The sequence below is a fragment of the Oncorhynchus mykiss genome, chromosome 9, assembly GCF_057628025.1.
Source record: "Oncorhynchus mykiss isolate SJ-2025 chromosome 9, ASM5762802v1, whole genome shotgun sequence".
NCBI lineage: Eukaryota > Metazoa > Chordata > Actinopteri > Salmoniformes > Salmonidae > Oncorhynchus > Oncorhynchus mykiss.
Genome location: NC_143030.1, coordinates 41,097,399 through 41,119,247, shown reverse-complemented (window position 1 = coordinate 41,119,247; position 21,849 = coordinate 41,097,399). Strand labels below are relative to the sequence as shown.

General features: G+C 41.0%; 13 non-coding genes across 13 annotated transcripts; 3 read left to right on the top strand and 10 right to left on the bottom strand.

Moving 5' to 3' along the window:
• Positions 1-1,700: 1,700 nt before the first annotated feature.
• On the bottom strand, positions 1,701-1,772 carry trnap-agg (transfer RNA proline (anticodon AGG)). Its single transcript has one exon. It is a non-coding gene; the product is annotated as a tRNA-Pro (tRNA).
• A 1,217-nt stretch (positions 1,773-2,989) lies between these two features.
• On the bottom strand, positions 2,990-3,061 carry trnap-agg (transfer RNA proline (anticodon AGG)). The gene has a single exon. It is a non-coding gene; the product is annotated as a tRNA-Pro (tRNA).
• Positions 3,062-10,170: 7,109 nt separating this feature from the next.
• trnap-agg (transfer RNA proline (anticodon AGG)) lies at positions 10,171-10,242 on the bottom strand. The gene has a single exon. It is a non-coding gene; the product is annotated as a tRNA-Pro (tRNA).
• Positions 10,243-11,573: 1,331 nt separating this feature from the next.
• trnap-agg (transfer RNA proline (anticodon AGG)) lies at positions 11,574-11,645 on the bottom strand. Its single transcript has one exon. It is a non-coding gene; the product is annotated as a tRNA-Pro (tRNA).
• Positions 11,646-12,976: 1,331 nt separating this feature from the next.
• On the bottom strand, positions 12,977-13,048 carry trnap-agg (transfer RNA proline (anticodon AGG)). The gene has a single exon. It is a non-coding gene; the product is annotated as a tRNA-Pro (tRNA).
• Positions 13,049-14,379: 1,331 nt separating this feature from the next.
• Positions 14,380-14,451, bottom strand: trnap-agg (transfer RNA proline (anticodon AGG)). The gene has a single exon. It is a non-coding gene; the product is annotated as a tRNA-Pro (tRNA).
• A 981-nt stretch (positions 14,452-15,432) lies between these two features.
• trnag-ucc (transfer RNA glycine (anticodon UCC)) lies at positions 15,433-15,504 on the top strand. Its single transcript has one exon. It is a non-coding gene; the product is annotated as a tRNA-Gly (tRNA).
• Positions 15,505-15,782: 278 nt separating this feature from the next.
• trnap-agg (transfer RNA proline (anticodon AGG)) lies at positions 15,783-15,854 on the bottom strand. The gene has a single exon. It is a non-coding gene; the product is annotated as a tRNA-Pro (tRNA).
• Positions 15,855-16,642: 788 nt separating this feature from the next.
• trnag-ucc (transfer RNA glycine (anticodon UCC)) lies at positions 16,643-16,714 on the top strand. The gene has a single exon. It is a non-coding gene; the product is annotated as a tRNA-Gly (tRNA).
• A 278-nt stretch (positions 16,715-16,992) lies between these two features.
• trnap-agg (transfer RNA proline (anticodon AGG)) lies at positions 16,993-17,064 on the bottom strand. Its single transcript has one exon. It is a non-coding gene; the product is annotated as a tRNA-Pro (tRNA).
• Positions 17,065-18,223: 1,159 nt separating this feature from the next.
• Positions 18,224-18,295, bottom strand: trnap-agg (transfer RNA proline (anticodon AGG)). The gene has a single exon. It is a non-coding gene; the product is annotated as a tRNA-Pro (tRNA).
• Positions 18,296-19,626: 1,331 nt separating this feature from the next.
• trnap-agg (transfer RNA proline (anticodon AGG)) lies at positions 19,627-19,698 on the bottom strand. Its single transcript has one exon. It is a non-coding gene; the product is annotated as a tRNA-Pro (tRNA).
• A 981-nt stretch (positions 19,699-20,679) lies between these two features.
• Positions 20,680-20,751, top strand: trnag-ucc (transfer RNA glycine (anticodon UCC)). Its single transcript has one exon. It is a non-coding gene; the product is annotated as a tRNA-Gly (tRNA).
• Positions 20,752-21,849: the final 1,098 nt, after the last annotated feature.

Below are 21,849 nucleotides of genomic sequence, written 5' to 3'. Positions count from 1 at the left end.
CATGGTGGTATTCTCAATTTTTCTCTACATCCCCCACAAGTGTCAGGAGACTCGTCTGAAGTCACAACCGTCTATGTTGCCAAGTTCTGTTTGTAGAATCCAAAATCTTGGGCTACAAACTAATGTGACCCCACTTGTCGCAATGTTCTCCGTTTTGCCCTACGTTCCCAACAAGTGTCACGGGACTAATCTGAAGGTAACCTGTAGTGATTAAAATGATAGATTTTTCAACCAGGGACCTCTCGCAACCTAAGCCATAATCATACACCTAAACTGTGAAAGTGAATTATCACTTTCCACCAAAATGACGGTCAAATTATGAGTCGATGTCTCAATGTTGCTACTGAGCTGCACATAGCATTGGTGGTATAGTGGTGAGCATAGCTGCCTTCCAAGCAGTTGACCTGGGTTCGATTCCCGGCCAATGCAGAGCCTGAGGAATTCATTTGTTTTAGGGGCTGGATGTCATTTCAAGTGTATTACATTTGAATCAATCTGAAGGTAATCTGAAGGTAACCTGTAGTGATTAAAATGATAGATTTTTCAACCAAGTTATTTTTTTGCTTTCTGCAGCAATGACAGTGAAGATATCGATTGACGTGTCCATGGTGCTTGGAACGATTGAACATCATGTGAGTGTTTTGTGCTTTACTTGTGAGCATAACAGTCTTCCAAAATCTTGACCATGCTTCAGTTCAAATCTTCTGTAGTTCATCTGCTGTGTCTTTCACATTCTGTCTTGTTCAGTCGCGACAGCAAAATGATGACGAGTTTTTACAAATTAATAAAGTGCAAAATGAGATCAATTCATTTTTTTTAAAAACAAATGAAAAAATAAGACTTCCAAAAGAATGGAACTCATTTATTTTGAGTCAAATGAGACCATGAGACAATACCTATAATCGGTCTTCTCACAAAAACATCTCTAGCTTCCGAACCGTTTGACCTACAAATTCATATGACCACTCTCTGGAATGAGGAGACCCTCACGAACATGGTGGTATTCTCAATTGTTCTCTACATCCCCCACAAGTGTCAGGAGACTCGTCTGAAGTCACAACCGTCTATGTTGCCAAGTTCTGTTTGTAGAATCCAAAATCTTGGGCTACAAACTAATGTGACCCCACTTGTCGCAATGTTCTCCGTTTTGCCCTACGTTCCCAACAAGTGTCACGGGACTAATCTGAAGGTAACCTGTAGTGATTAAAATGATAGATTTTTCAACCAGGGACCTCTCGCAACCTAAGCCATAATCATACACCTAAACCGTGAAAGTGAATTATCACTTTCCACCAAAATGACGGTCAAATTATGAGTCGATGTCTCAATGTTGCTACTGAGCTGCACATAGCTTTGGTGGTATAGTGGTGAGCATAGCTGCCTTCCAAGCAGTTGACCCGGGTTCGATTCCCGGCCAATGCAGAGCCTGAGGAATTCATTTGTTTTAGGGGCTGGATGTCATTTCAAGTGTATTACATTTGAATCATTATCCTTGTACTTGGAAGTCAGAATTGCTCCTACATTCTGCAGGTTATCTAAAATAATAAATGTTGTGCGACGTTGAACCAACAAGTGCTTATCAAAATAGATTTGCAGTCCTATCGCCAAAACCATTCAGCCACCTTGTCCTGCGTCCAAGAGGTGATAGTCGGCATTCCGACAAGATCTGCCTGTCTGAGATTGTTCAAGGATCTGCAAAAGGGCTCATCCGGGATTTGAACCCGGGACCTCTCGCACCCTAAGCGAGAATCATACCCCTAGACCAACGAGCCTTATGCAAAAAGTTATTTTTTTGCTTTCTGCAGCAATGACAGTGAAGATATCGATTGACGTGTCCATGGTGCTTGGAACGATTGAACATCATGTGAGTGTTTTGTGCTTTACTTGTGAGCATAACAGTCTTCCAAAATCTTGACCATGCTTCAGTTCAAATCTTCTGTAGTTCATCTGCTGTGTCTTTCACATTCTGTCTTGTTCAGTCGCGACAGCAAAATGATGACGAGTTTTTACAAATTAATAAAGTGCAAAATGAGATCAATTCATTTTTTTAAAAACAAATGAAAAAATAAGACTTCCAAAAGAATGGAACTCATTTATTTTGAGTCAAATGACGCAAAGGTACGTGAATCAAAGTCAATTAATTTTGAAAATACCCATTCAAATAGATCCGTTTTCAACTAGAGAGATTAAGACTCGGCGTATCCGTCTCAATCCTCCACAACTGCTTATGTTACCCCTCCATATCTGCAGTGAAAGATGGTGGACCTAGATCGGTTTTTGTCAAACCATGAGACAATACCTATAATCGGTCTTCTCACAAAAACATCTCTAGCTTCCGAACCGTCACAACCGTCTATGTTGCCAAGTTCTGTTTGTAGAATCCAAAATCTTGGGCTACAAACTAATGTGACCCCACTTGTCGCAATGTTCTCCGTTTTGCCCTACGTTCCCAACAAGTGTCACGGGACTAATCTGAAGGTAACCTGTAGTGATTAAAATGATAGATTTTTCAACCAGGGACCTCTCGCAACCTAAGCCATAATCATACACCTAAACCGTGAAAGTGAATTATCACTTTCCACCAAAATGACGGTCAAATTATGAGTCGATGTCTCAATGTTGCTACTGAGCTGCACATAGCTTTGGTGGTATAGTGGTGAGCATAGCTGCCTTCCAAGCAGTTGACCCGGGTTCGATTCCCGGCCAATGCAGAGCCTGAGGAATTCATTTGTTTTAGGGGCTGGATGTCATTTCAAGTGTATTACATTTGAATCATTATCCTTGTACTTGGAAGTCAGAATTGCTCCTACATTCTGCAGGTTATCTAAAATAATAAATGTTGTGCGACGTTGAACCAACAAGTGCTTATCAAAATAGATTTGCAGTCCTATTGCCAAAACCATTCAGCCACCTTGTCCTGCGTCCAAGAGGTGATAGTCGGCATTCCGACAAGATCTGCCTGTCTGAGATTGTTCAAGGATCTGCAAAAGGGCTCATCCGGGATTTGAACCCGGGACCTCTCGCACCCTAAGCGAGAATCATACCCCTAGACCAACGAGCCTTATGCAAAAAGTTATTTTTTTGCTTTCTGCAGCAATGACAGTGAAGATATCGATTGACGTGTCCATGGTGCTTGGAACGATTGAACATCATGTGAGTGTTTTGTGCTTTACTTGTGAGCATAACAGTCTTCCAAAATCTTGACCATGCTTCAGTTCAAATCTTCTGTAGTTCATCTGCTGTGTCTTTCACATTCTGTCTTGTTCAGTCGCGACAGCAAAATGATGACGAGTTTTTACAAATTAATAAAGTGCAAAATGAGATCAATTCATTTTTTTAAAAACAAATGAAAAAATAAGACTTCCAAAAGAATGGAACTCATTTATTTTGAGTCAAATGACGCAAAGGTACGTGAATCAAAGTCAATTAATTTTGAAAATACCCATTCAAATAGATCCGTTTTCAACTAGAGAGATTAAGACTCGGCGTATCCGTCTCAATCCTCCACAACTGCTTATGTTACCCCTCCATATCTGCAGTGAAAGATGGTGGACCTAGATCGGTTTTTGTCAAACCATGAGACAATACCTATAATCGGTCTTCTCACAAAAACATCTCTAGCTTCCGAACCGTCACAACCGTCTATGTTGCCAAGTTCTGTTTGTAGAATCCAAAATCTTGGGCTACAAACTAATGTGACCCCACTTGTCGCAATGTTCTCCGTTTTGCCCTACGTTCCCAACAAGTGTCACGGGACTAATCTGAAGGTAACCTGTAGTGATTAAAATGATAGATTTTTCAACCAGGGACCTCTCGCAACCTAAGCCATAATCATACACCTAAACCGTGAAAGTGAATTATCACTTTCCACCAAAATGACGGTCAAATTATGAGTCGATGTCTCAATGTTGCTACTGAGCTGCACATAGCTTTGGTGGTATAGTGGTGAGCATAGCTGCCTTCCAAGCAGTTGACCCGGGTTCGATTCCCGGCCAATGCAGAGCCTGAGGAATTCATTTGTTTTAGGGGCTGGATGTCATTTCAAGTGTATTACATTTGAATCATTATCCTTGTACTTGGAAGTCAGAATTGCTCCTACATTCTGCAGGTTATCTAAAATAATAAATGTTGTGCGACGTTGAACCAACAAGTGCTTATCAAAATAGATTTGCAGTCCTATTGCCAAAACCATTCAGCCACCTTGTCCTGCGTCCAAGAGGTGATAGTCGGCATTCCGACAAGATCTGCCTGTCTGAGATTGTTCAAGGATCTGCAAAAGGGCTCATCCGGGATTTGAACCCGGGACCTCTCGCACCCTAAGCGAGAATCATACCCCTAGACCAACAAGCCTTATGCAAAAAGTTATTTTTTTGCTTTCTGCAGCAATGACAGTGAAGATATCGATTGACGTGTCCATGGTGCTTGGAACGATTGAACATCATGTGAGTGTTTTGTGCTTTACTTGTGAGCATAACAGTCTTCCAAAATCTTGACCATGCTTCAGTTCAAATCTTCTGTAGTTCATCTGCTGTGTCTTTCACATTCTGTCTTGTTCAGTCGCGACAGCAAAATGATGACGAGTTTTTACAAATTAATAAAGTGCAAAATGAGATCAATTCATTTTTTTTAAAAACAAATGAAAAAATAAGACTTCCAAAAGAATGGAACTCATTTATTTTGAGTCAAATGACGCAAAGGTACGTGAATCAAAGTCAATTAATTTTGAAAATACCCATTCAAATAGATCCGTTTTCAACTAGAGAGATTAAGACTCGGCGTATCCGTCTCAATCCTCCACAACTGCTTATGTTACCCCTCCATATCTGCAGTGAAAGATGGTGGACCTAGATCGGTTTTTGTCAAACCATGAGACAATACCTATAATCGGTCTTCTCACAAAAACATCTCTAGCTTCCGAACCGTTTGACCTACAAATTCATATGACCACTCTCTGGAATGAGGAGACCCTCACGAACATGGTGGTATTCTCAATTTTTCTCTACATCCCCCACAAGTGTCAGGAGACTCGTCTGAAGTCACAACCGTCTATGTTGCCAAGTTCTGTTTGTAGAATCCAAAATCTTGGGCTACAAACTAATGTGACCCCACTTGTCGCAATGTTCTCCGTTTTGCCCTACGTTCCCAACAAGTGTCACGGGACTAATCTGAAGGTAACCTGTAGTGATTAAAATGATAGATTTTTCAACCAGGGACCTCTCGCAACCTAAGCCATAATCATACACCTAAACCGTGAAAGTGAATTATCACTTTCCACCAAAATGACGGTCAAATTATGAGTCGATGTCTCAATGTTGCTACTGAGCTGCACATAGCATTGGTGGTATAGTGGTGAGCATAGCTGCCTTCCAAGCAGTTGACCTGGGTTCGATTCCCGGCCAATGCAGAGCCTGAGGAATTCATTTGTTTTAGGGGCTGGATGTCATTTCAAGTGTATTACATTTGAATCAATCTGAAGGTAATCTGAAGGTAACCTGTAGTGATTAAAATGATAGATTTTTCAACCAAGTTATTTTTTTGCTTTCTGCAGCAATGACAGTGAAGATATCGATTGACGTGTCCATGGTGCTTGGAACGATTGAACATCATGTGAGTGTTTTGTGCTTTACTTGTGAGCATAACAGTCTTCCAAAATCTTGACCATGCTTCAGTTCAAATCTTCTGTAGTTCATCTGCTGTGTCTTTCACATTCTGTCTTGTTCAGTCGCGACAGCAAAATGATGACGAGTTTTTACAAATTAATAAAGTGCAAAATGAGATCAATTCATTTTTTTTAAAAACAAATGAAAAAATAAGACTTCCAAAAGAATGGAACTCATTTATTTTGAGTCAAATGACGCAAAGGTACGTGAATCAAAGTCAATTAATTTTGAAAATACCCATTCAAATAGATCCGTTTTCAACTAGAGAGATTAAGACTCGGCGTATCCGTCTCAATCCTCCACAACTGCTTATGTTACCCCTCCATATCTGCAGTGAAAGATGGTGGACCTAGATCGGTTTTTGTCAAACCATGAGACAATACCTATAATCGGTCTTCTCACAAAAACATCTCTAGCTTCCGAACCGTTTGACCTACAAATTCATATGACCACTCTCTGGAATGAGGAGACCCTCACGAACATGGTGGTATTCTCAATTTTTCTCTACATCCCCCACAAGTGTCAGGAGACTCGTCTGAAGTCACAACCGTCTATGTTGCCAAGTTCTGTTTGTAGAATCCAAAATCTTGGGCTACAAACTAATGTGACCCCACTTGTCGCAATGTTCTCCGTTTTGCCCTACGTTCCCAACAAGTGTCACGGGACTAATCTGAAGGTAACCTGTAGTGATTAAAATGATAGATTTTTCAACCAGGGACCTCTCGCAACCTAAGCCATAATCATACACCTAAACCGTGAAAGTGAATTATCACTTTCCACCAAAATGACGGTCAAATTATGAGTCGATGTCTCAATGTTGCTACTGAGCTGCACATAGCATTGGTGGTATAGTGGTGAGCATAGCTGCCTTCCAAGCAGTTGACCTGGGTTCGATTCCCGGCCAATGCAGAGCCTGAGGAATTCATTTGTTTTAGGGGCTGGATGTCATTTCAAGTGTATTACATTTGAATCAATCTGAAGGTAATCTGAAGGTAACCTGTAGTGATTAAAATGATAGATTTTTCAACCAAGTTATTTTTTTGCTTTCTGCAGCAATGACAGTGAAGATATCGATTGACGTGTCCATGGTGCTTGGAACGATTGAACATCATGTGAGTGTTTTGTGCTTTACTTGTGAGCATAACAGTCTTCCAAAATCTTGACCATGCTTCAGTTCAAATCTTCTGTAGTTCATCTGCTGTGTCTTTCACATTCTGTCTTGTTCAGTCGCGACAGCAAAATGATGACGAGTTTTTACAAATTAATAAAGTGCAAAATGAGATCAATTCATTTTTTTTAAAAACAAATGAAAAAATAAGACTTCCAAAAGAATGGAACTCATTTATTTTGAGTCAAATGACGCAAAGGTACGTGAATCAAAGTCAATTAATTTTGAAAATACCCATTCAAATAGATCCGTTTTCAACTAGAGAGATTAAGACTCGGCGTATCCGTCTCAATCCTCCACAACTGCTTATGTTACCCCTCCATATCTGCAGTGAAAGATGGTGGACCTAGATCGGTTTTTGTCAAACCATGAGACAATACCTATAATCGGTCTTCTCACAAAAACATCTCTAGCTTCCGAACCGTTTGACCTACAAATTCATATGACCACTCTCTGGAATGAGGAGACCCTCACGAACATGGTGGTATTCTCAATTTTTCTCTACATCCCCCACAAGTGTCAGGAGACTCGTCTGAAGTCACAACCGTCTATGTTGCCAAGTTCTGTTTGTAGAATCCAAAATCTTGGGCTACAAACTAATGTGACCCCACTTGTCGCAATGTTCTCCGTTTTGCCCTACGTTCCCAACAAGTGTCACGGGACTAATCTGAAGGTAACCTGTAGTGATTAAAATGATAGATTTTTCAACCAGGGACCTCTCGCAACCTAAGCCATAATCATACACCTAAACCGTGAAAGTGAATTATCACTTTCCACCAAAATGACGGTCAAATTATGAGTCGATGTCTCAATGTTGCTACTGAGCTGCACATAGCATTGGTGGTATAGTGGTGAGCATAGCTGCCTTCCAAGCAGTTGACCTGGGTTCGATTCCCGGCCAATGCAGAGCCTGAGGAATTCATTTGTTTTAGGGGCTGGATGTCATTTCAAGTGTATTACATTTGAATCAATCTGAAGGTAATCTGAAGGTAACCTGTAGTGATTAAAATGATAGATTTTTCAACCAAGTTATTTTTTTGCTTTCTGCAGCAATGACAGTGAAGATATCGATTGACGTGTCCATGGTGCTTGGAACGATTGAACATCATGTGAGTGTTTTGTGCTTTACTTGTGAGCATAACAGTCTTCCAAAATCTTGACCATGCTTCAGTTCAAATCTTCTGTAGTTCATCTGCTGTGTCTTTCACATTCTGTCTTGTTCAGTCGCGACAGCAAAATGATGACGAGTTTTTACAAATTAATAAAGTGCAAAATGAGATCAATTCATTTTTTTTAAAAACAAATGAAAAAATAAGACTTCCAAAAGAATGGAACTCATTTATTTTGAGTCAAATGACGCAAAGGTACGTGAATCAAAGTCAATTAATTTTGAAAATACCCATTCAAATAGATCCGTTTTCAACTAGAGAGATTAAGACTCGGCGTATCCGTCTCAATCCTCCACAACTGCTTATGTTACCCCTCCATATCTGCAGTGAAAGATGGTGGACCTAGATCGGTTTTTGTCAAACCATGAGACAATACCTATAATCGGTCTTCTCACAAAAACATCTCTAGCTTCCGAACCGTTTGACCTACAAATTCATATGACCACTCTCTGGAATGAGGAGACCCTCACGAACATGGTGGTATTCTCAATTTTTCTCTACATCCCCCACAAGTGTCAGGAGACTCGTCTGAAGTCACAACCGTCTATGTTGCCAAGTTCTGTTTGTAGAATCCAAAATCTTGGGCTACAAACTAATGTGACCCCACTTGTCGCAATGTTCTCCGTTTTGCCCTACGTTCCCAACAAGTGTCACGGGACTAATCTGAAGGTAACCTGTAGTGATTAAAATGATAGATTTTTCAACCAGGGACCTCTCGCAACCTAAGCCATAATCATACACCTAAACCGTGAAAGTGAATTATCACTTTCCACCAAAATGACGGTCAAATTATGAGTCGATGTCTCAATGTTGCTACTGAGCTGCACATAGCATTGGTGGTATAGTGGTGAGCATAGCTGCCTTCCAAGCAGTTGACCTGGGTTCGATTCCCGGCCAATGCAGAGCCTGAGGAATTCATTTGTTTTAGGGGCTGGATGTCATTTCAAGTGTATTACATTTGAATCAATCTGAAGGTAATCTGAAGGTAACCTGTAGTGATTAAAATGATAGATTTTTCAACCAAGTTATTTTTTTGCTTTCTGCAGCAATGACAGTGAAGATATCGATTGACGTGTCCATGGTGCTTGGAACGATTGAACATCATGTGAGTGTTTTGTGCTTTACTTGTGAGCATAACAATCTTCCAAAATCTTGACCATGCTTCAGTTCAAATCTTCTGTAGTTCATCTGCTGTGTCTTTCACATTCTGTCTTGTTCAGTCGCGACAGCAAAATGATGACGAGTTTTTACAAATTAATAAAGTGCAAAATGAGATCAATTCATTTTTTTTAAAAACAAATGAAAAAATAAGACTTCCAAAAGAATGGAACTCATTTATTTTGAGTCAAATGAGACCATGAGACAATACCTATAATCGGTCTTCTCACAAAAACATCTCTAGCTTCCGAACCGTTTGACCTACAAATTCATATGACCACTCTCTGGAATGAGGAGACCCTCACGAACATGGTGGTATTCTCAATTGTTCTCTACATCCCCCACAAGTGTCAGGAGACTCGTCTGAAGTCACAACCGTCTATGTTGCCAAGTTCTGTTTGTAGAATCCAAAATCTTGGGCTACAAACTAATGTGACCCCACTTGTCGCAATGTTCTCCGTTTTGCCCTACGTTCCCAACAAGTGTCACGGGACTAATCTGAAGGTAACCTGTAGTGATTAAAATGATAGATTTTTCAACCAGGGACCTCTCGCAACCTAAGCCATAATCATACACCTAAACCGTGAAAGTGAATTATCACTTTCCACCAAAATGACGGTCAAATTATGAGTCGATGTCTCAATGTTGCTACTGAGCTGCACATAGCTTTGGTGGTATAGTGGTGAGCATAGCTGCCTTCCAAGCAGTTGACCCGGGTTCGATTCCCGGCCAATGCAGAGCCTGAGGAATTCATTTGTTTTAGGGGCTGGATGTCATTTCAAGTGTATTACATTTGAATCATTATCCTTGTACTTGGAAGTCAGAATTGCTCCTACATTCTGCAGGTTATCTAAAATAATAAATGTTGTGCGACGTTGAACCAACAAGTGCTTATCAAAATAGATTTGCAGTCCTATCGCCAAAACCATTCAGCCACCTTGTCCTGCGTCCAAGAGGTGATAGTCGGCATTCCGACAAGATCTGCCTGTCTGAGATTGTTCAAGGATCTGCAAAAGGGCTCATCCGGGATTTGAACCCGGGACCTCTCGCACCCTAAGCGAGAATCATACCCCTAGACCAACGAGCCTTATGCAAAAAGTTATTTTTTTGCTTTCTGCAGCAATGACAGTGAAGATATCGATTGACGTGTCCATGGTGCTTGGAACGATTGAACATCATGTGAGTGTTTTGTGCTTTACTTGTGAGCATAACAGTCTTCCAAAATCTTGACCATGCTTCAGTTCAAATCTTCTGTAGTTCATCTGCTGTGTCTTTCACATTCTGTCTTGTTCAGTCGCGACAGCAAAATGATGACGAGTTTTTACAAATTAATAAAGTGCAAAATGAGATCAATTCATTTTTTTAAAAACAAATGAAAAAATAAGACTTCCAAAAGAATGGAACTCATTTATTTTGAGTCAAATGACGCAAAGGTACGTGAATCAAAGTCAATTAATTTTGAAAATACCCATTCAAATAGATCCGTTTTCAACTAGAGAGATTAAGACTCGGCGTATCCGTCTCAATCCTCCACAACTGCTTATGTTACCCCTCCATATCTGCAGTGAAAGATGGTGGACCTAGATCGGTTTTTGTCAAACCATGAGACAATACCTATAATCGGTCTTCTCACAAAAACATCTCTAGCTTCCGAACCGTTTGACCTACAAATTCATATGACCACTCTCTGGAATGAGGAGACCCTCACGAACATGGTGGTATTCTCAATTGTTCTCTACATCCCCCACAAGTGTCAGGAGACTCGTCTGAAGTCACAACCGTCTATGTTGCCAAGTTCTGTTTGTAGAATCCAAAATCTTGGGCTACAAACTAATGTGACCCCACTTGTCGCAATGTTCTCCGTTTTGCCCTACGTTCCCAACAAGTGTCACGGGACTAATCTGAAGGTAACCTGTAGTGATTAAAATGATAGATTTTTCAACCAGGGACCTCTCGCAACCTAAGCCATAATCATACACCTAAACCGTGAAAGTGAATTATCACTTTCCACCAAAATGACGGTCAAATTATGAGTCGATGTCTCAATGTTGCTACTGAGCTGCACATAGCTTTGGTGGTATAGTGGTGAGCATAGCTGCCTTCCAAGCAGTTGACCCGGGTTCGATTCCCGGCCAATGCAGAGCCTGAGGAATTCATTTGTTTTAGGGGCTGGATGTCATTTCAAGTGTATTACATTTGAATCATTATCCTTGTACTTGGAAGTCAGAATTGCTCCTACATTCTGCAGGTTATCTAAAATAATAAATGTTGTGCGACGTTGAACCAACAAGTGCTTATCAAAATAGATTTGCAGTCCTATCGCCAAAACCATTCAGCCACCTTGTCCTGCGTCCAAGAGGTGATAGTCGGCATTCCGACAAGATCTGCCTGTCTGAGATTGTTCAAGGATCTGCAAAAGGGCTCATCCGGGATTTGAACCCGGGACCTCTCGCACCCTAAGCGAGAATCATACCCCTAGACCAACGAGCCTTATGCAAAAAGTTATTTTTTTGCTTTCTGCAGCAATGACAGTGAAGATATCGATTGACGTGTCCATGGTGCTTGGAACGATTGAACATCATGTGAGTGTTTTGTGCTTTACTTGTGAGCATAACAGTCTTCCAAAATCTTGACCATGCTTCAGTTCAAATCTTCTGTAGTTCATCTGCTGTGTCTTTCACATTCTGTCTTGTTCAGTCGCGACAGCAAAATGATGACGAGTTTTTACAAATTAATAAAGTGCAAAATGAGATCAATTCATTTTTTTAAAAACAAATGAAAAAATAAGACTTCCAAAAGAATGGAACTCATTTATTTTGAGTCAAATGACGCAAAGGTACGTGAATCAAAGTCAATTAATTTTGAAAATACCCATTCAAATAGATCCGTTTTCAACTAGAGAGATTAAGACTCGGCGTATCCGTCTCAATCCTCCACAACTGCTTATGTTACCCCTCCATATCTGCAGTGAAAGATGGTGGACCTAGATCGGTTTTTGTCAAACCATGAGACAATACCTATAATCGGTCTTCTCACAAAAACATCTCTAGCTTCCGAACCGTTTGACCTACAAATTCATATGACCACTCTCTGGAATGAGGAGACCCTCACGAACATGGTGGTATTCTCAATTTTTCTCTACATCCCCCACAAGTGTCAGGAGACTCGTCTGAAGTCACAACCGTCTATGTTGCCAAGTTCTGTTTGTAGAATCCAAAATCTTGGGCTACAAACTAATGTGACCCCACTTGTCGCAATGTTCTCCGTTTTGCCCTACGTTCCCAACAAGTGTCACGGGACTAATCTGAAGGTAACCTGTAGTGATTAAAATGATAGATTTTTCAACCAGGGACCTCTCGCAACCTAAGCCATAATCATACACCTAAACCGTGAAAGTGAATTATCACTTTCCACCAAAATGACGGTCAAATTATGAGTCGATGTCTCAATGTTGCTACTGAGCTGCACATAGCTTTGGTGGTATAGTGGTGAGCATAGCTGCCTTCCAAGCAGTTGACCCGGGTTCGATTCCCGGCCAATGCAGAGCCTGAGGAATTCATTTGTTTTAGGGGCTGGATGTCATTTCAAGTGTATTACATTTGAATCATTATCCTTGTACTTGGAAGTCAGAATTGCTCCTACATTCTGCAGGTTATCTAAAATAATAAATGTTGTGCGACGTTGAACCAACAAGTGCTTATCAAAATAGATTTGCAGTCCTATCGCCAAAACCATTCAGCCACCTTGTCCTGCGTCCAAGAGGTGATAGTCGGCATTCCGACAAGATCTGCCTGTCTGAGATTGTTCAAGGATCTGCAAAAGGGCTCATCCGGGATTTGAACCCGGGACCTCTCGCACCCTAAGCGAGAATCATACCCCTAGACCAACGAGCCTTATGCAAAAAGTTATTTTTTTGCTTTCTGCAGCAATGACAGTGAAGATATCGATTGACGTGTCCATGGTGCTTGGAACGATTGAACATCATGTGAGTGTTTTGTGCTTTACTTGTGAGCATAACAGTCTTCCAAAATCTTGACCATGCTTCAGTTCAAATCTTCTGTAGTTCATCTGCTGTGTCTTTCACATTCTGTCTTGTTCAGTCGCGACAGCAAAATGATGACGAGTTTTTACAAATTAATAAAGTGCAAAATGAGATCAATTCATTTTTTTAAAAACAAATGAAAAAATAAGACTTCCAAAAGAATGGAACTCATTTATTTTGAGTCAAATGACGCAAAGGTACGTGAATCAAAGTCAATTAATTTTGAAAATACCCATTCAAATAGATCCGTTTTCAACTAGAGAGATTAAGACTCGGCGTATCCGTCTCAATCCTCCACAACTGCTTATGTTACCCCTCCATATCTGCAGTGAAAGATGGTGGACCTAGATCGGTTTTTGTCAAACCATGAGACAATACCTATAATCGGTCTTCTCACAAAAACATCTCTAGCTTCCGAACCGTTTGACCTACAAATTCATATGACCACTCTCTGGAATGAGGAGACCCTCACGAACATGGTGGTATTCTCAATTTTTCTCTACATCCCCCACAAGTGTCAGGAGACTCGTCTGAAGTCACAACCGTCTATGTTGCCAAGTTCTGTTTGTAGAATCCAAAATCTTGGGCTACAAACTAATGTGACCCCACTTGTCGCAATGTTCTCCGTTTTGCCCTACGTTCCCAACAAGTGTCACGGGACTAATCTGAAGGTAACCTGTAGTGATTAAAATGATAGATTTTTCAACCAGGGACCTCTCGCAACCTAAGCCATAATCATACACCTAAACCGTGAAAGTGAATTATCACTTTCCACCAAAATGACGGTCAAATTATGAGTCGATGTCTCAATGTTGCTACTGAGCTGCACATAGCTTTGGTGGTATAGTGGTGAGCATAGCTGCCTTCCAAGCAGTTGACCCGGGTTCGATTCCCGGCCAATGCAGAGCCTGAGGAATTCATTTGTTTTAGGGGCTGGATGTCATTTCAAGTGTATTACATTTGAATCATTATCCTTGTACTTGGAAGTCAGAATTGCTCCTACATTCTGCAGGTTATCTAAAATAATAAATGTTGTGCGACGTTGAACCAACAAGTGCTTATCAAAATAGATTTGCAGTCCTATCGCCAAAACCATTCAGCCACCTTGTCCTGCGTCCAAGAGGTGATAGTCGGCATTCCGACAAGATCTGCCTGTCTGAGATTGTTCAAGGATCTGCAAAAGGGCTCATCCGGGATTTGAACCCGGGACCTCTCGCACCCTAAGCGAGAATCATACCCCTAGACCAACGAGCCTTATGCAAAAAGTTATTTTTTTGCTTTCTGCAGCAATGACAGTGAAGATATCGATTGACGTGTCCATGGTGCTTGGAACGATTGAACATCATGTGAGTGTTTTGTGCTTTACTTGTGAGCATAACAGTCTTCCAAAATCTTGACCATGCTTCAGTTCAAATCTTCTGTAGTTCATCTGCTGTGTCTTTCACATTCTGTCTTGTTCAGTCGCGACAGCAAAATGATGACGAGTTTTTACAAATTAATAAAGTGCAAAATGAGATCAATTCATTTTTTTAAAAACAAATGAAAAAATAAGACTTCCAAAAGAATGGAACTCATTTATTTTGAGTCAAATGACGCAAAGGTACGTGAATCAAAGTCAATTAATTTTGAAAATACCCATTCAAATAGATCCGTTTTCAACTAGAGAGATTAAGACTCGGCGTATCCGTCTCAATCCTCCACAACTGCTTATGTTACCCCTCCATATCTGCAGTGAAAGATGGTGGACCTAGATCGGTTTTTGTCAAACCATGAGACAATACCTATAATCGGTCTTCTCACAAAAACATCTCTAGCTTCCGAACCGTTTGACCTACAAATTCATATGACCACTCTCTGGAATGAGGAGACCCTCACGAACATGGTGGTATTCTCAATTTTTCTCTACATCCCCCACAAGTGTCAGGAGACTCGTCTGAAGTCACAACCGTCTATGTTGCCAAGTTCTGTTTGTAGAATCCAAAATCTTGGGCTACAAACTAATGTGACCCCACTTGTCGCAATGTTCTCCGTTTTGCCCTACGTTCCCAACAAGTGTCACGGGACTAATCTGAAGGTAACCTGTAGTGATTAAAATGATAGATTTTTCAACCAGGGACCTCTCGCAACCTAAGCCATAATCATACACCTAAACCGTGAAAGTGAATTATCACTTTCCACCAAAATGACGGTCAAATTATGAGTCGATGTCTCAATGTTGCTACTGAGCTGCACATAGCATTGGTGGTATAGTGGTGAGCATAGCTGCCTTCCAAGCAGTTGACCCGGGTTCGATTCCCGGCCAATGCAGAGCCTGAGGAATTCATTTGTTTTAGGGGCTGGATGTCATTTCAAGTGTATTACATTTGAATCATTATCCTTGTACTTGGAAGTCAGAATTGCTCCTACATTCTGCAGGTTATCTAAAATAATAAATGTTGTGCGACGTTGAACCAACAAGTGCTTATCAAAATAGATTTGCAGTCCTATCGCCAAAACCATTCAGCCACCTTGTCCTGCGCCCAAGAGGTGATAGTCGGCATTCCGACAAGATCTGCCTGTCTGAGATTGTTCAAGGATCTGCAAAAGGGCTCATCCGGGATTTGAACCCGGGACCTCTCGCACCCTAAGCGAGAATCATACCCCTAGACCAACGAGCCTTATGCAAAAAGTAATTTTTTTGCTTTCTGCAGCAATGACAGTGAAGATATCGATTGACGTGTCCATGGTGCTTGGAACGATTGAACATCATGTGAGTGTTTTGTGCTTTACTTGTGAGCATAACAGTCTTCCAAAATCTTGACCATGCTTCAGTTCAAATCTTCTGTAGTTCATCTGCTGTGTCTTTCACATTCTGTCTTGTTCAGTCGCGACAGCAAAATGATGACGAGTTTTTACAAATTAATAAAGTGCAAAATGAGATCAATTCATTTTTTTAAAAACAAATGAAAAAATAAGACTTCCAAAAGAATGGAACTCATTTATTTTGAGTCAAATGAGACCATGAGACAATACCTATAATCGGTCTTCTCACAAAAACATCTCTAGCTTCCGAACCGTTTGACCTACAAATTCATATGACCACTCTCTGGAATGAGGAGACCCTCACGAACATGGTGGTATTCTCAATTTTTCTCTACATCCCCCACAAGTGTCAGGAGACTCGTCTGAAGTCACAACCGTCTATGTTGCCAAGTTCTGTTTGTAGAATCCAAAATCTTGGGCTACAAACTAATGTGACCCCACTTGTCGCAATGTTCTCCGTTTTGCCCTACGTTCCCAACAAGTGTCACGGGACTAATCTGAAGGTAACCTGTACCTGAAGGTAACCTCTCGCAACCTAAGCCATAATCATACACCTAAACCGTGAAAGTGAATTATCACTTTCCACCAAAATGACGGTCAAATTATGAGTCGATGTCTCAATGTTGCTACTGAGCTGCACATAGCATTGGTGGTATAGTGGTGAGCATAGCTGCCTTCCAAGCAGTTGACCCGGGTTCGATTCCCGGCCAATGCAGAGCCTGAGGAATTCATTTGTTTTAGGGGCTGGATGTCATTTCAAGTGTATTACATTTGAATCATTATCCTTGTACTTGGAAGTCAGAATTGCTCCTACATTCTGCAGATTATCTAAAATAATAAATGTTGTGCGACGTTGAACCAACAAGTGCTTATCAAAATAGATTTGCAGTCCTATCGCCAAAACCATTCAGCCACCTTGTCCTGCGCCCAAGAGGTGATAGTCGGCATTCCGACAAGATCTGCCTGTCTGAGATTGTTCAAGGATCTGCAAAAGGGCTCATCCGGGATTTGAACCCGGGACCTCTCGCACCCTAAGCGAGAATCATACCCCTAGACCAACGAGCCTTATGCAAAAAGTTATTTTTTTGCTTTCTGCAGCAATGACAGTGAAGATATCGATTGACGTGTCCATGGTGCTTGGAACGATTGAACATCATGTGAGTGTTTTGTGCTTTACTTGTGAGCATAACAGTCTTCCAAAATCTTGACCATGCTTCAGTTCAAATCTTCTGTAGTTCATCTGCTGTGTCTTTCACATTCTGTCTTGTTCAGTCGCGACAGCAAAATGATGACGAGTTTTTACAAATTAATAAAGTGCAAAATGAGATCAATTCATTTTTTTAAAAACAAATGAAAAAATAAGACTTCCAAAAGAATGGAACTCATTTATTTTGAGTCAAATGAGACCATGAGACAATACCTATAATCGGTCTTCTCACAAAAACATCTCTAGCTTCCGAACCGTTTGACCTACAAATTCATATGACCACTCTCTGGAATGAGGAGACCCTCACGAACATGGTGGTATTCTCAATTTTTCTCTACATCCCCCACAAGTGTCAGGAGACTCGTCTGAAGTCACAACCGTCTATGTTGCCAAGTTCTGTTTGTAGAATCCAAAATCTTGGGCTACAAACTAATGTGACCCCACTTGTCGCAATGTTCTCCGTTTTGCCCTACGTTCCCAACAAGTGTCACGGGACTAATCTGAAGGTAACCTGTAGTGATTAAAATGATAGATTTTTCAACCAGGGACCTCTCGCAACCTAAGCCATAATCATACACCTAAACCGTGAAAGTGAATTATCACTTTCCACCAAAATGACGGTCAAATTATGAGTCGATGTCTCAATGTTGCTACTGAGCTGCACATAGCTTTGGTGGTATAGTGGTGAGCATAGCTGCCTTCCAAGCAGTTGACCCGGGTTCGATTCCCGGCCAATGCAGAGCCTGAGGAATTCATTTGTTTTAGGGGCTGGATGTCATTTCAAGTGTATTACATTTGAATCATTATCCTTGTACTTGGAAGTCAGAATTGCTCCTACATTCTGCAGGTTATCTAAAATAATAAATGTTGTGCGACGTTGAACCAACAAGTGCTTATCAAAATAGATTTGCAGTCCTATCGCCAAAACCATTCAGCCACCTTGTCCTGCGTCCAAGAGGTGATAGTCGGCATTCCGACAAGATCTGCCTGTCTGAGATTGTTCAAGGATCTGCAAAAGGGCTCATCCGGGATTTGAACCCGGGACCTCTCGCACCCTAAGCGAGAATCATACCCCTAGACCAACGAGCCTTATGCAAAAAGTTATTTTTTTGCTTTCTGCAGCAATGACAGTGAAGATATCGATTGACGTGTCCATGGTGCTTGGAACGATTGAACATCATGTGAGTGTTTTGTGCTTTACTTGTGAGCATAACAGTCTTCCAAAATCTTGACCATGCTTCAGTTCAAATCTTCTGTAGTTCATCTGCTGTGTCTTTCACATTCTGTCTTGTTCAGTCGCGACAGCAAAATGATGACGAGTTTTTACAAATTAATAAAGTGCAAAATGAGATCAATTCATTTTTTTAAAAACAAATGAAAAAATAAGACTTCCAAAAGAATGGAACTCATTTATTTTGAGTCAAATGACGCAAAGGTACGTGAATCAAAGTCAATTAATTTTGAAAATACCCATTCAAATAGATCCGTTTTCAACTAGAGAGATTAAGACTCGGCGTATCCGTCTCAATCCTCCACAACTGCTTATGTTACCCCTCCATATCTGCAGTGAAAGATGGTGGACCTAGATCGGTTTTTGTCAAACCATGAGACAATACCTATAATCGGTCTTCTCACAAAAACATCTCTAGCTTCCGAACCGTTTGACCTACAAATTCATATGACCACTCTCTGGAATGAGGAGACCCTCACGAACATGGTGGTATTCTCAATTTTTCTCTACATCCCCCACAAGTGTCAGGAGACTCGTCTGAAGTCACAACCGTCTATGTTGCCAAGTTCTGTTTGTAGAATCCAAAATCTTGGGCTACAAACTAATGTGACCCCACTTGTCGCAATGTTCTCCGTTTTGCCCTACGTTCCCAACAAGTGTCACGGGACTAATCTGAAGGTAACCTGTAGTGATTAAAATGATAGATTTTTCAACCAGGGACCTCTCGCAACCTAAGCCATAATCATACACCTAAACCGTGAAAGTGAATTATCACTTTCCACCAAAATGACGGTCAAATTATGAGTCGATGTCTCAATGTTGCTACTGAGCTGCACATAGCTTTGGTGGTATAGTGGTGAGCATAGCTGCCTTCCAAGCAGTTGACCCGGGTTCGATTCCCGGCCAATGCAGAGCCTGAGGAATTCATTTGTTTTAGGGGCTGGATGTCATTTCAAGTGTATTACATTTGAATCATTATCCTTGTACTTGGAAGTCAGAATTGCTCCTACATTCTGCAGGTTATCTAAAATAATAAATGTTGTGCGACGTTGAACCAACAAGTGCTTATCAAAATAGATTTGCAGTCCTATCGCCAAAACCATTCAGCCACCTTGTCCTGCGTCCAAGAGGTGATAGTCGGCATTCCGACAAGATCTGCCTGTCTGAGATTGTTCAAGGATCTGCAAAAGGGCTCATCCGGGATTTGAACCCGGGACCTCTCGCACCCTAAGCGAGAATCATACCCCTAGACCAACGAGCCTTATGCAAAAAGTTATTTTTTTGCTTTCTGCAGCAATGACAGTGAAGATATCGATTGACGTGTCCATGGTGCTTGGAACGATTGAACATCATGTGAGTGTTTTGTGCTTTACTTGTGAGCATAACAGTCTTCCAAAATCTTGACCATGCTTCAGTTCAAATCTTCTGTAGTTCATCTGCTGTGTCTTTCACATTCTGTCTTGTTCAGTCGCGACAGCAAAATGATGACGAGTTTTTACAAATTAATAAAGTGCAAAATGAGATCAATTCATTTTTTTAAAAACAAATGAAAAAATAAGACTTCCAAAAGAATGGAACTCATTTATTTTGAGTCAAATGACGCAAAGGTACGTGAATCAAAGTCAATTAATTTTGAAAATACCCATTCAAATAGATCCGTTTTCAACTAGAGAGATTAAGACTCGGCGTATCCGTCTCAATCCTCCACAACTGCTTATGTTACCCCTCCATATCTGCAGTGAAAGATGGTGGACCTAGATCGGTTTTTGTCAAACCATGAGACAATACCTATAATCGGTCTTCTCACAAAAACATCTCTAGCTTCCGAACCGTTTGACCTACAAATTCATATGACCACTCTCTGGAATGAGGAGACCCTCACGAACATGGTGGTATTCTCAATTTTTCTCTACATCCCCCACAAGTGTCAGGAGACTCGTCTGAAGTCACAACCGTCTATGTTGCCAAGTTCTGTTTGTAGAATCCAAAATCTTGGGCTACAAACTAATGTGACCCCACTTGTCGCAATGTTCTCCGTTTTGCCCTACGTTCCCAACAAGTGTCACGGGACTAATCTGAAGGTAACCTGTAGTGATTAAAATGATAGATTTTTCAACCAGGGACCTCTCGCAACCTAAGCCATAATCATACACCTAAACCGTGAAAGTGAATTATCACTTTCCACCAAAATGACGGTCAAATTATGAGTCGATGTCTCAATGTTGCTACTGAGCTGCACATAGCATTGGTGGTATAGTGGTGAGCATAGCTGCCTTCCAAGCAGTTGACCCGGGTTCGATTCCCGGCCAATGCAGAGCCTGAGGAATTCATTTGTTTTAGGGGCTGGATGTCATTTCAAGTGTATTACATTTGAATCATTATCCTTGTACTTGGAAGTCAGAATTGCTCCTACATTCTGCAGGTTATCTAAAATAATAAATGTTGTGCGACGTTGAACCAACAAGTGCTTATCAAAATAGATTTGCAGTCCTATCGCCAAAACCATTCAGCCACCTTGTCCTGCGCCCAAGAGGTGATAGTCGGCATTCCGACAAGATCTGCCTGTCTGAGATTGTTCAAGGATCTGCAAAAGGGCTCATCCGGGATTTGAACCCGGGACCTCTCGCACCCTAAGCGAGAATCATACCCCTAGACCAACGAGCCTTATGCAAAAAGTAATTTTTTTGCTTTCTGCAGCAATGACAGTGAAGATATCGATTGACGTGTCCATGGTGCTTGGAACGATTGAACATCATGTGAGTGTTTTGTGCTTTACTTGTGAGCATAACAGTCTTCCAAAATCTTGACCATGCTTCAGTTCAAATCTTCTGTAGTTCATCTGCTGTGTCTTTCACATTCTGTCTTGTTCAGTCGCGACAGCAAAATGATGACGAGTTTTTACAAATTAATAAAGTGCAAAATGAGATCAATTCATTTTTTTAAAAACAAATGAAAAAATAAGACTTCCAAAAGAATGGAACTCATTTATTTTGAGTCAAATGACGCAAAGGTACGTGAATCAAAGTCAATTAATTTTGAAAATACCCATTCAAATAGATCCGTTTTCAACTAGAGAGATTAAGACTCGGCGTATCCGTCTCAATCCTCCACAACTGCTTATGTTACCCCTCCATATCTGCAGTGAAAGATGGTGGACCTAGATCGGTTTTTGTCAAACCATGAGACAATACCTATAATCGGTCTTCTCACAAAAACATCTCTAGCTTCCGAACCGTTTGACCTACAAATTCATATGACCACTCTCTGGAATGAGGAGACCCTCACGAACATGGTGGTATTCTCAATTTTTCTCTACATCCCCCACAAGTGTCAGGAGACTCGTCTGAAGTCACAACCGTCTATGTTGCCAAGTTCTGTTTGTAGAATCCAAAATCTTGGGCTACAAACTAAT